Below are 12378 nucleotides of genomic sequence, written 5' to 3'. Positions count from 1 at the left end.
GGGAATGGGTTTACTGAACCTCCGGGTTGCCCGTCGTCAAGAGCCGGCAGTCCAGGTACGCCGACCCTTGTTGTCGCCCGCCGATCAGAGCTAACAGTCGGAGTCCGTGTCCAGGCCTGCGTATCGCCCTTCTCACGAAAGCGTTGCCTAGGCTGGCTGTCCCGGGTAATCACTGCCCGAGACTCGCTGCGGAACCACCCCGGGATCGTCGTAGCCCAGGTTATATGGCCAGGGCTCGTCGTTTCCACCGGTCCGGACTTTGAACCTCTCTGGTTCGCCATGGGCCAGGCCAGGCAGCCCGCCTCCGACGTTCTTGTCCAGCTCCAGCCTCGCTCAGCACGCCGTGTCTCGAACCAGCTCGTGACATCTCCCACGTGCCCTCTGCTTCGCCTTCGTATTTGCATAAGCTTCCATAACATACCAAATCACTTCCTGCACTACTTAGCAACCTCACTCTCACCATTCGCACTTGTTCTCTTCATTCGATCTCTTCTGGGCTGAATATATAAGATCCGCACCCGCACATCAATTTATTTCGGAGAGGGTCATCAATAAAAGGGTAAAAATAAACCGGCCTCGATTTTGGGAGACTCTAAAGACAAATACAAACAAAAAAGTGGGGACCAAAACAAAACGGAGGGAATCTCATTTTGGTTTAGTACCCCCCCCCCACGCTGCGGAAAACAATCGTGCGCCCAAAGCGAATCGCCACGTCCCTTCTTCCGTTCTCCACTCTCATTTCCGTATTCCTCTCGATACTCCCGACAAATATATACCGAAATACAAAAAGCAAACGTCCGCAGCCGAGAACAAAGAATACAAACAAGTGAAAAATGATGACACACTGCATAATAACACTACGGCCTGAAAACATTGAGCCAGCAGACCGTGCTCGGAGCAGACGCATCTTCGCAGAGATGCGCTGCGAGGCACGGAGGACCGCTGCGTCGTCGCTTATTTCGGAGAACGGGTGCGGCCAGTTTTAAGCGTGCAAATGAATAATGCACTCTTTTTTTCTTTTTCTCTTCAAAATTGATGAAGTGCTTTTCAAAAAATGGCGCGGAACGATATTCAGGACCCGGGACAAAAAAAAAGGGACGGAGAGACTGCCGTCATCGCCACCATGCTCCAGCGCGAGGAAAATACGGAACAGCATTGCGGCTCGAACCTAGTCAAGCGCGGCGCAGGGCTGCATCCAAATGAATGGCGGGGGCAATACAATGCGCCCAAAATATCTATGTAGTTATTCTAGCTTCGTTGTGCTTTTCAATTGTTTGTATTCTGGTTTGTTTTTGTTATTCATTTTGCCATTAATCAGTGTGCTTTCTGTATTGTTCGAGTTGAGTGATAAACACCTACCATGACCGAGATATCTACAAAATTGCGAAACGGTTTTTTAACTAATTGAATGTACTCTACTTCGGTTTACATTTCCTTCAGGAAGAACAAAATCCAGGCATGTGCTTAAATGTATAAGAAAGTCGCGCCTACTCATAGCACACTCAAGTTGGACCTGGCAGTGTTCTCCGGAGTGCATTGATTAGGTTCTGAAATAAAAAATAAAAAAAACGTAAGAAAAAACGCTTGACGACGCAACATGCTGCGTTAACCCGTAGGTGTATTTGGTGGTTGACCATTCTAATGCCAATTGGAATTACTTATTTGTATCACGTCAATCAAAGGTGAACTTATCTTAGCAACGCGAACATGATATGTAGATAAACCCAAACGTTTTAACAAATTTACCCTAGCATCGACGGGACATCTTGCAGAGTTCACCGTGTTTTGCTATGTTGGCGTCATGTACAACTATTTCTGGCTGTTTTCAAATTTTGGTATAAGACTTTCATCGATACGAACCACGATTTGTTTTTCTACTTCACTATGTGAAAGGATTGCGTAAAAAATGTCATTTTATTTGCATGACATGAACTAAGTTCTTAGCGTACAAACGTCTAAAACATTATTTTCGGCACTCTTCTCGCTCAGTGCTTTTTTTTTTAGATTCCCTTCAACATTTTTTTCCGCACGTGTGTTACATTGTGTAATGAAAACTTAATTACGCTCGTCAACGTGAAATCCTATAGTGGCCCACTCCTTTTAGTTATCAGGGCAGCACTATATCAGGAAGTTGATTACTGACAAATGCCTACTATAGAGATAATTTCTGAAAATTGTGGGTAACGATTTTATCATTCTAAGCGCTTGATAGCAACAGTTAACTGAAAAGTAAATGAAGGAAACAATGCCGTGCCACTGTCAATCTAATTGTTGGCATGCTAATCTGCACTCAAGCTCTCAACTCAAAATGCATGAAAGAAATTGTTTAGCAACAATATATAAAATAGATATCATAAAAGGCTTTCTAAATAGATTCATGACTAGGACATTAGGTCAAATATATCTCCTCGTATAAAGAGCAAGAGCTATAATTTTTTTGTACGTCGTAGAGTCGTTGCTCTCATTTCAAATTATTTCGCGCAAAAATATTATAAATTATGAGATCGTCACCTTAACTACCCCCTGTTTTTACGCTTTACAAACTCCTCTCCCCCCTTTTTTGATTATGCGATGGTGTTGTTTTATATCTATTTTATCTGTCTGCCACGGAAAATGAGACCGCAAAGAAGCTTTGACAACGTCCTTTGTCAGCTCTAGTTGGTTCATAACCATAGTCTTAGCACGATTTGTACATAAGAAGTCTAGCACCTTGATTGTATTGTATAGGGAAAATAGTGTTCCTAAAAGTGCAGGTTGGGAGGCTTTACCGGAATTTAATTTCGAGTAAAAAAACTATTTCACTGGATTATGGGATTCCTTTCACTTCCGGCAAAGCCGGAACTTACAGGAAGTCACCGGATTTGCCTGGATTCACCAGAAATTACCGGAAGTCAGTGGATTTGCAGCAATTCACCACTACTTACCGCGTGTTTTTTTCGAACGTAAACAGAAGGCACTTGGGAAGAAGCCTGTGAACCGTGGGTGGTGTATGTTTGCTAGATGCTGGACGATTCGGTAACAATTAAAACGGTTATTCCATATAGACCTGAAAGTTCCACGTCTTTATTTCACAGGGTCGATGCCAGTGAAACAATTTGTACAGCTGTAGATTAAATCAATAGGACCAAATGGGAACAACCGACTTCTTTGACGCAAACATATCTTTCAAGGTACCCACAATGACGCTGGGTAAATTCTTAAATGTAGGGTAGTGCAACTAGTAAAACCGAGCAGGTGCACCACACGGACACGCACACACACACTCTCAGTAGCACGTTTGGCGTAAACCACGAACGGGCCACCAACATCCGCCGCCGTTGAAAAATCTTATGGACACGGTGTCGCTGTCGTCCTTGATGCCATCACCGCGGGTGCACCACGTGGACACATACACACTGTCAGCAGCACGCTTAGCGAAAACCACGAACGCGCGAAACGAGCATCAGCCGCCGCTGAGAAATCATATGCGCAGTCACAGTGTCGTGCGTGATGCCGTCGCGGCGCCTCTGGCGTCTTGTTCGCTCGCTAGGTGTTTCTGAAGCGGGACGAACGAAGAAGCGCAAAAAACAGGTCACTCAAAGATTTACTTGTTATCCGCACACCTAGCTGCTCCGGGCGATACATGTCGCACAAATGAAACGGGAAGCCGACATTGAGCTTCCGTTCGTGGGCTGTTCCTCGTTGACGGACAAAAATTCCGGTTTTCTTCAAGACAGACAGGAAAACGACCCCCACACATTTTTCCCACGAACACAACGCGAGGGAGAGAGGTTGCGTGGGAACTCGTCCTTGGTGCGTTCTAGGTAACATTATTACACTCTCGCCCCGGCTCGTCTCAGCTTAGCCCTCCCCTCGCGTCGGCTTCCGGTGAAGTCCGGTAAACGAGGAAACGGGTCACTCGTTTCCCGTAAAATTTCCAGCAAAGCCGGGCCGTCTGGTAAACGAAAGTAGCTGCCAATGAAAGTCCAACTATGTCTGATAACTGAGAGTAGCATCGGCAGATCTTCCAGCAAATACTGGAAAATTACGCTGGTTTGGGCTGAAAACGGGATTTCACCGGATGTCACTTGGAAGTTCATCGTATGTCACTGGAAGTTTTTGGCGGATTTTTCAATAGGGCACGAAGTCGTTAATCCTTCAGTGTAGGCGTTCTTGAGGATTCCGAGACTGGACCACCGCATTGCGGAAAAGAGTGAGACATATAGGATATCGGCAGCTTCTTCGGTACACTTCAGCATTATATATTGAAATCATCCTATCAACTTCAACAACTGCGTATCGGCCTTTTGCTCTGCCGAAGACATTTTGTGACATTTTCAGTCTGGGTGTAGATCTAAGATATTACATTTGTTAGTTTGACGAGGATACAATATTTTACTTTTGATAGGCTAACGAATAGTTATATTAATCCTATTATAAAACATTGGAGACTTTTCCTAAATGGAGACTTTTCCTACGTGGCAATGCTCTCCAATTTTTTTTTTTAATTTCTATGTGTAGTATTCGTACCAAGAGCTATGGCGGTGCTTGCCCTAAATTATGTTTATGACAAATATTTTGGAGCTTTGTTCGTGGATTTCAAGTATTCTCTCTCCAAAAAAGGGAGAATACCTCAGTTCTAGGCTTGAAATGCCTGCAATTCTGCTTGTATTTTGGGAACACCAACGCGGTACGCAGCGGTGCGTACTCGACGTATGAAAAGAAAATGTTACGCGGATAGTCCCGAGCTCGGAAGCATTACCTTGATGACTCATGAGACATAAAACAAGTTTGCTTACGGCACGCTCCTCCCCAACCTGAGTTATTTTCGGTGCCTCTTAACAAAGGGATGTTGTGTGGCATACTTGTTTTTTGTTTACAATGCCGCTGCTCTGATTGAATGTTTTGGCAATCAGTAGAACGGCAGCGCTAACACTTTGCTTACACAGTTGATTGGAAAAATATTAAACCGTGTTTTAAATGCCAACTGCCACAAACTAGCAACAACCCATTCATTACAGAATGCCCTAATACTTTTTAAAATCTCAATATTTTATGTTGTATAATGTTCACCACTAAATTGTCGTGTCTTTTTTATTAAAAGTATGTAACATTGAACATTTCATTTAAAACCGAGTGAGCGCTCTGGGTTGTTCTTGCGTGTCGTGCGTTACTCCCAATAATTCTTATTGCCGCTCAACACGTTTCCGCATTAGAGGGGAGATCAAGGAACTTACTTTCAATTGTTATTGGTGGGACATTACCGGGCGTCGCTGCACTCAATTGACGCAGCTTCCGTTTTCCGCGTGGTGTACATCTTGAAAAAGAAGCGTAATATTTTTACTCATAACAATAAAGTTTCGAAAAAAAATTGCTTGCAAAACGCAGTGACGTCAATTATGCGTATTACCCAGGCAGCACAAAATGAACGGCCGGGCAATGGCTGAAGCATTTTGGCCAGTCACATTTCCTCCGGCCTAAGTCTGGTCAAACTACTATGCCCGAACATGGCTGTGGGCCTTGGCCAAAGACTTGAGGGGACTGGCTGTTGGAGGCTGGCCGATGACCTGTAGCAGGACACAAGCCGAAGGCTAGCAAATAAAGACCGGCCAAAGACTTTGGTATGGACAGAGGCCAAAGGTTAGCATCCGTGCACTGGCCAATGCCATGTAGCCGAAAGCAAGCCGAAGTTGCGGAACAGGACATTGGCCAATCACCTGCGATTGAAAGCTGGCCGGAGTTTAGCAAATGGAGGCCGGCCGAAGACTTGTGTCAGGACACAGGCTGAAGGTTAGCATCTGGGCACTGGCCAATGCCGTGTGGCCGAAAGCAAGCCGAAGTTTAGCAACAGGGTATCGGCCGGTGTCCTGTGATCAGAGGCAGGCCGGAGTTAAGCAACTGGGCATTAGCCGTACATTAGATGTCAGGTGCTAGGCGAAGAAGTTTGACCGGGCACAGGCCGATGACATGCAGCTGGACACAGGCCGATGCCTCGCAACTAATCATAGGCCGTACCTTTGCGATTGGGTGCTGGCCCTACAGCCGAGGTCGCACATTAGTGAGCGACTTGCAGTTAGGTGTTAGCCTTGCAATTAACTCATGGACGCACTGCAGAACAAGAGCCTGTGCCTGACATTTTGCCTGCACACTTTGCAGTAGCTGTGGATGCTGTATCAGTTAAGATCAACCACTTGAGATCAAATGTCGGGATGCACAAACTCACTGAGAACTGGTTTGTATTGTTAAAACAAAAAAGGCTGAGGATTTTCTGGGACTATTTTTATTTAACCTCTTCCATTTCTTCATCCTGCTTCTTGCTTCGCCCACCATCACGGTCGACAAATGACCACAGCCATCTCTTTGCGATATCTTGAACCGTCGCCTCGCTCAAGTCCGTATACTTCGCCTTGCTGGCAGCTGAGAAAATAAAAAGCATTGAGTTTAGACATAAAATTACAGTCAACAACGTTTATTGAACTCGCAAAAACTCTCTACCAGTCTGACATACTCAGTAATTCGATATAGACCGACACAATGTTTACTAACAAGCCCGCGTTTGCCCACACCAGGTGTGGGCACTGCGCACGCGCAGCAACCGAATTCGAGTGAACTGAGGCTTCTGCGCATGCGCAGTGCCGTCGACAGTACCACCGCAACTGCGTGACGTCAGGGAGGCGTGTGTGTCTATAAAACTAAAGATTTTGACAACAAACAAGAACGCCACATTTAGGAAAGTTGTTTGCTCTCAAAGGAGCGTCTGTATCTCATGAGGGACGCGTCACGCGGATAGTCAGTGGCCGTTTCTTCATTTTTTAAGGTCTCACCCACTCACCCTCTCCCCACACCCTTTACAGAAGGGAATTTTTTCTTCTCTTCCGGGTGGTCGACACGGCCTCTTGAAAGAGAAAAGCCAGCTTGCTCTACAAGCTGGCTTTTTTATTTCAAGCGGCCTCATTGCCAGCAGGCGCACTGGGGGAAAGCCAGCTCTGCAAGCTGGCTTTCCCTCAAGGGCTTGTCTGCATTGAGTGAAAGCCAGCTTGCAGAGCAAAACGGCGCTCTTGGTAGTTCAATCTACACATGGGTAGCACGCGACGTCATTCAAAAAGCGCTACGATGACCACCAGGGAGGAGGGCAAGAAGAAGCTCGCCTTTTATCAGGGCCCCCTTTTGTGCCTCCCAAATCCGGTTATACTCTACCACACACCAATTAGTCTTAGCTTCTCACTTGTGGGAATAAGATGCAGAAAATTGGTTACTAAGTAGTTGCCAGGTCATTACTCACTCAGAAATTCTAGTTTTGCAGGCACCTCCTCTCTTCTCCCCCCCCCCCTAAAGCATTTTGACCTGCTTCAAATATGCTGACACATAGGCCAGCACAAAGCAGACAGACCACGAGTGCTGCATCAGCATTCGGCTGGGGCTCGTGTTCTCACTGATCAGACCAAGAACTAGAGATGAAGCAAACATTTTCCAAACCTGAGGTCTGAAGAATTCAAAGATGTTAAACCTTTCTAACTTTGGCACTAAAAAATATAACACTGAACCTATCATGTCAAAAAATTCGACTATTTTAGTCATTATTTCTCTACAGATTTGTCGAACTTCGAACCCGTGAAGTCCAAAAGTTTGACGAAGCTTAAACTTTATATCTGAGGAACTTCTAACGAAACAGGATTCAATCGGTACCTACATGTTCAGAACACATAGCGACTGCTTCAACGCTTGAACCACGCTTGAACTGTGCAGATAACAATTGCTGTCGCAGGAGACTGACTCACAGCTCAAAGAGGCAAGCTAAGTGGCCGAGTGCCGACCTGCCCAGCAAATGCAGCAAGCTATCTGGTGGTAGCAACAGCTGTACCCATCTCTGTTTTCCGCAAGCTTTGTTTAAACTCAGTTAAACAGAGCTCACACATCAGAAAATTAAGAAATCACTCGAAACTGAATTTGGGACCCTCGTGCGATTTGAAGACTTCTAACTTTACAAACTTATACTTGGAACAAAACTCTTAATCTTCGAATAATTCTAACTTAAACCAAGAAATTTCAAATCTTCAAATATTTTTAGAATCAAAATTGCAAAAAAGAAAGAGGAAACTGTTGAACTCTACTTTTATCAACATCGAAAGCAACTTTGTAAATTCAAACCATGGCAATGTTCGAAAGTTGTTCACTTTGCAACCCTTTCTAACTCTACCAAGGACCCTGCCGAATGCAGATGCGGCACTCGTGTTCAATTTGTGCACTGCAGTGGCCTACCTATGCACTGTCAAATTTAAAGCATGCAGGCCTTGAGATTTCAGATGTTGTCTAGACCCCCTGGTGGCAATCAGTTCATCAAAGAATGTCTCACCGACAAATTGCTTTGTCGATGAAGACTGTCTGTTTCAGCAACACATCTTGCCACATTTCATAGATAGCTTCCTTTTCATGACAGCCTTGAAATTGATTTTTGTTAACATGAATATCGCCAGACCTCTTTAGGATCGAAGCTCGGCCAACAGCGCCCCATATCCGCCCTTTTGATTGCTAGCATAGCTTTCTAAAAACGCTCACTGCAAGTTCAAGCCCAAGAATAGATTTATTTTCCCCTTGCAAAACAAGGGGTGACCGCACAAAGCACATGCATAGATAAAACGATAGCACCATGGGCATCCTGCTGAAATTGCAAGGCATTAATATGAGGTTACTAATGTTGCTTCCTCCAAGAAAAGTTTGAACTAGTAGCTAGCCACGGCTAGCATTCCGCATCGACTGCTATCTGTGGACTGGATGCCGTGAAATTACAAAATTACCAATCTTTGGTGGTGCATGCAGAGTTGCAGAAATTATTAAAAAGCAAGCAACGACATCACACTTCAGCCAATCCCGATCCTCTGTTTACGTGCTCTTTAACAAGCCAAGATGTCATAAATGTTCTCACCCCTTCGGAGAAGTTCCCTGCATCCAGGTTGTGGTAGACGCGGCTCTCTTCAGCCCTGTAGGGAGCAGAAAAAAAAGACGGCCTCAAGTAAGCAGGAGTGCACAAGAGATAAAACCAAGAGCAAAATTGAATGTGTTCTGAAAGTGGGACCAGCTATATTAGCTTGAGATAGTTCATAATGAGCCCGAACTAACCTGATACATGATAAGCTGGCAGGACTGAACCTGAAGTAGAAGACATTCAAACACGAAAAAAGAGAGATGCTTAGACCGAATCAGAAAGAGTGAAACTCTTTTGTAGATACAGAAAACAATGCTACAAAAACTATAGGTATGTAAGCAGTGTTTTTTACAGTGTAGCCTTTGCAATGGCTCCCTGAAACAAAGGTAGGACTTATGAACTCTTACCCACATTTCTGACACTTCTCTGGCAATCCATTAAAAGGAATGCAGGACTGACGCTCAATTCATGCAGACTGCTTTTGTAATATCCTACCGTAAGAATGCACAACTCTTATGACAAAAATGTTTGGATTGAGGCCACATCTGTGGCCTCAGGCCTAGAGCCTAGAATAGGCCATATTGCTTAACCCAAAGCTACAGCATATCTAAGCACCATGTTCCCAAATGTTCTTGTGTTAGAGGTATGGTGAACAACTAAGGCACTTTTTTTATTTCTTATTTCAGAGTGCCATTTTCCGAGCTATCTAGAACAGCGAACAAAAAGCTCAATCGCATGGTCGTCTGAAATAAAAGCTTTCATAAATTTGTTCTTAGAGCCTTTTCAAAAGTTTGTACCAACACCCGGCCACCATTGCTTGCTCACATACTCTGAGCATGTAATGGACACAGCAGTTGCGTCAGCGTTCGGCGTGAACTTAGGTCATATTGCAAATGAGCGCTCTGTCAGAGTTCGTCAAGGACTCGGATCCAATCACAGGCTTCGCGATTGGATTCGAGTCCTCGCCGCGTCGATTGTACCACGTAAGTGAAAATAGATTATGTATATAATATTTGAAAGTATGAAAGATTGAGCCCAACAAAGTCAGAAATCAAAGACCACCAACAAGGCATTATAGACTACTGACATTTCTTGGGGACCCCATGGTCAACACCTGTTCACTTCATGGCTGAGAGAACTACCCTGGGCGCAGGCTGGGGACATTTTTGTCTGGAAGCTTTGTTGGACAGCTAGTGCCCTAGTACCCAGTTACACGGGCGCTCTCAGCTGCCATTGAGTCCAACGACAGTCGAGTCCACCGCGATAAGCCAAAGTTACACGGCAGCGCCAACCGTCATTGAGCCGCTAATGACAGTTGAGTCCGACTGAGATCCCCACCTCAGTTCAACCGAACGGACTTCCCCAACGGAGGTAAATTGGCACCTGTTCGCGGGACCGCTGCCAGCAACCATTGTTTGTGAGGCACTTACTGTTTCGAAATGCAGGGGAAGGCGTCTAGAAAGAATCGTAGCAGCAAAATTTTCTGGAAGGAATAAATTTAGGCGTCCGAGCTGCCAATCATAGCATCCCGGCTAGCCGGCAAGATTCCAAACGAGCAAAAATGGCGGAGGAACGTGCTGCATAAATAGAGAAATAGTAGTGGGGCACCCATTATAGCGGGCAGTAGCTTGCACCACCTAGCCTAAAATATGTGCAACCTAGCCCTGAATCTGCTTTGGTACTCGTGTAAATGCCGCTAAAAAGCAACAAGGTATCAAACATATAGTATGATCTACTTAAAATAAATAAAACGTGTGTCTCCGAGTAAATTACTTAAAAATTAGACTGATCACACGACACAAGAACCAGTTTCGTGCTAGCTTTAACTGGGTTCTAGAGAGTTGAGTTGAGTTGAGTTCAGTCAAAGTTGAGGCCGATAAGTGTCGTAGACTCAACAATAGTTGAAAGTGTATGTGTAACCAGGGTAACTAAAGGACTGGCTTGCAAGGTTTCAAGGACAAGCAATTCTAACTGATGTGGTACAGTCTGCAGCAATACGAAATACCCACTCGGAGCGCATGGCCGAAGCGATGGCCGAAAGGGGCGCAGTACATGATTCGGACAGTTCCATGTTGCTCAGAGGGGAGGCTCGCTCAAGGCTGAACCACTGTTGGTTGTTTCGGGCACTGCACAAAATTTTCCATCCAGAATTAAATGTTGCTAACTGACAGCTCTCAGCTGTCTGTATACATCTTTCGTGCTTTCATTCTTTCAATTTTAACTACTGAATTTTACAATGTGCGTGCACTAACGAGACTGACCTACACTCAGTGATAAATCAAGATCAAAGAGCGAGGAAAACGAAGGTGGGAAAGGAGGAAACATATGGGGTGTTGAAGGTGAGAGGACAAAAACCTCTTCTACCTTCAGTCTGCTTTCTATCCAGCCTTCGTTTCCCATGCCCTTTGTTACTGACCTGTTACTGACTATAACTATTTAGCAATTTTACAATTGCATAAGGAGCTAAAGTTATTCATGCAAGTTTTGATTCACATTGAATAATAATTTATAATGAACAGCCTTATACCGGGACACACACTTTCTCTTGAGGCATCGTCCGAAGAGTCGCTGTCCATATGGCCAGCAGGCCTCCTAGCCCTTTCCTGTCTTGGGGCTACATCCGGTCCGTCAGTCCAAATTGGGTGCTCAGGCAGCTGCGACCAGATGGTCTGAAGCGTGCTGCAGTGTGGCTGCATGAGAAACGATCATCTCAATTATACGCTCAATTAAAAAAAAATCGCCAACCTAATGTAGGAGTGAAGAATCTTCACTGGGTGATTCGACCAAGTCAGTGTAATCTGTTCTTTCTCTAAAATTGCATTGAGGACCTGCTGCTTTTGCTTGTAAGGTGGCCAGTAGGAGACGACTTGCCCTAGCTTCCTGACCAGCCAACACTCCGAGACGACGTATGCGCTCCCTTCATCTAAAGTGCACGACGTGGTAGCTATAGAGAAAAAGTGTGGAATATGCATTCTACCAGAATATTAGAACCTATTTTAGACAGCTTGGGCAATGTTGGGGGCCCCGCCAGCAACCACTGCCAGATTTGTTTATTTTTGGATGGAGAAATCCGCTAAACAAATTTTTAAAAAAGGTACTTACAAATGCAGGTTTCTGATACAAGCATAATGCACTAAACTCACAAAAAACTGTAGCAGAGATCCAAAATAAATACATCTAGCAAAACAGGCACGTCTAACTTTCAGCGAGACGCAAAACGTCTGCACTTGACCCGCAGCGCGTGACATCTTTTCGCCGCACGATTTGAAAAAGGAGCTCACTGTCACTCACGAGACACGACCACAGACTGAACAGTGAATACGCTACACTTAGGAGCGAAGCAAGAGGTCTGTTTAGGGCATAGGTTCATGATGATGCTGTTCAATTGATGTCGTGATGCTTCTGCTATCTATTTCAAGCCAAAATAAGAAGTCTTTAGCCACTTCACTGTCAGCCCCTGTTAATGTTGACACAGC

The 12378-nt window shown here is 44.9% G+C and overlaps 1 long non-coding RNA gene across 2 annotated transcripts; it reads right to left on the bottom strand.

Moving 5' to 3' along the window:
* Positions 1-8899: 8899 nt before the first annotated feature.
* On the bottom strand, positions 8900-11475 carry LOC121838090. 2 transcript variants are annotated; one of them, XR_006078427.1, is made up of 3 exons: positions 11442-11475; positions 10912-11028; positions 8900-8957 (listed from the first exon to the last, which is right to left on the bottom strand). It is a non-coding gene; the product is annotated as an uncharacterized LOC121838090 (long non-coding RNA). The 2 variants fall into 2 exon arrangements; XR_006078426.1 differs by having other exon boundaries at positions 11430-11461.
* Between the last annotated feature and the right edge of the window lie 903 nt (positions 11476-12378).

Source organism: Ixodes scapularis, unplaced genomic scaffold, assembly GCF_016920785.2.
Source record: "Ixodes scapularis isolate PalLabHiFi unplaced genomic scaffold, ASM1692078v2 PGA_scaffold5__190_contigs__length_132052651, whole genome shotgun sequence".
Lineage (NCBI taxonomy): Eukaryota > Metazoa > Arthropoda > Arachnida > Ixodida > Ixodidae > Ixodes > Ixodes scapularis.
This window is presented reverse-complemented; position numbering and strand designations above follow the sequence as displayed.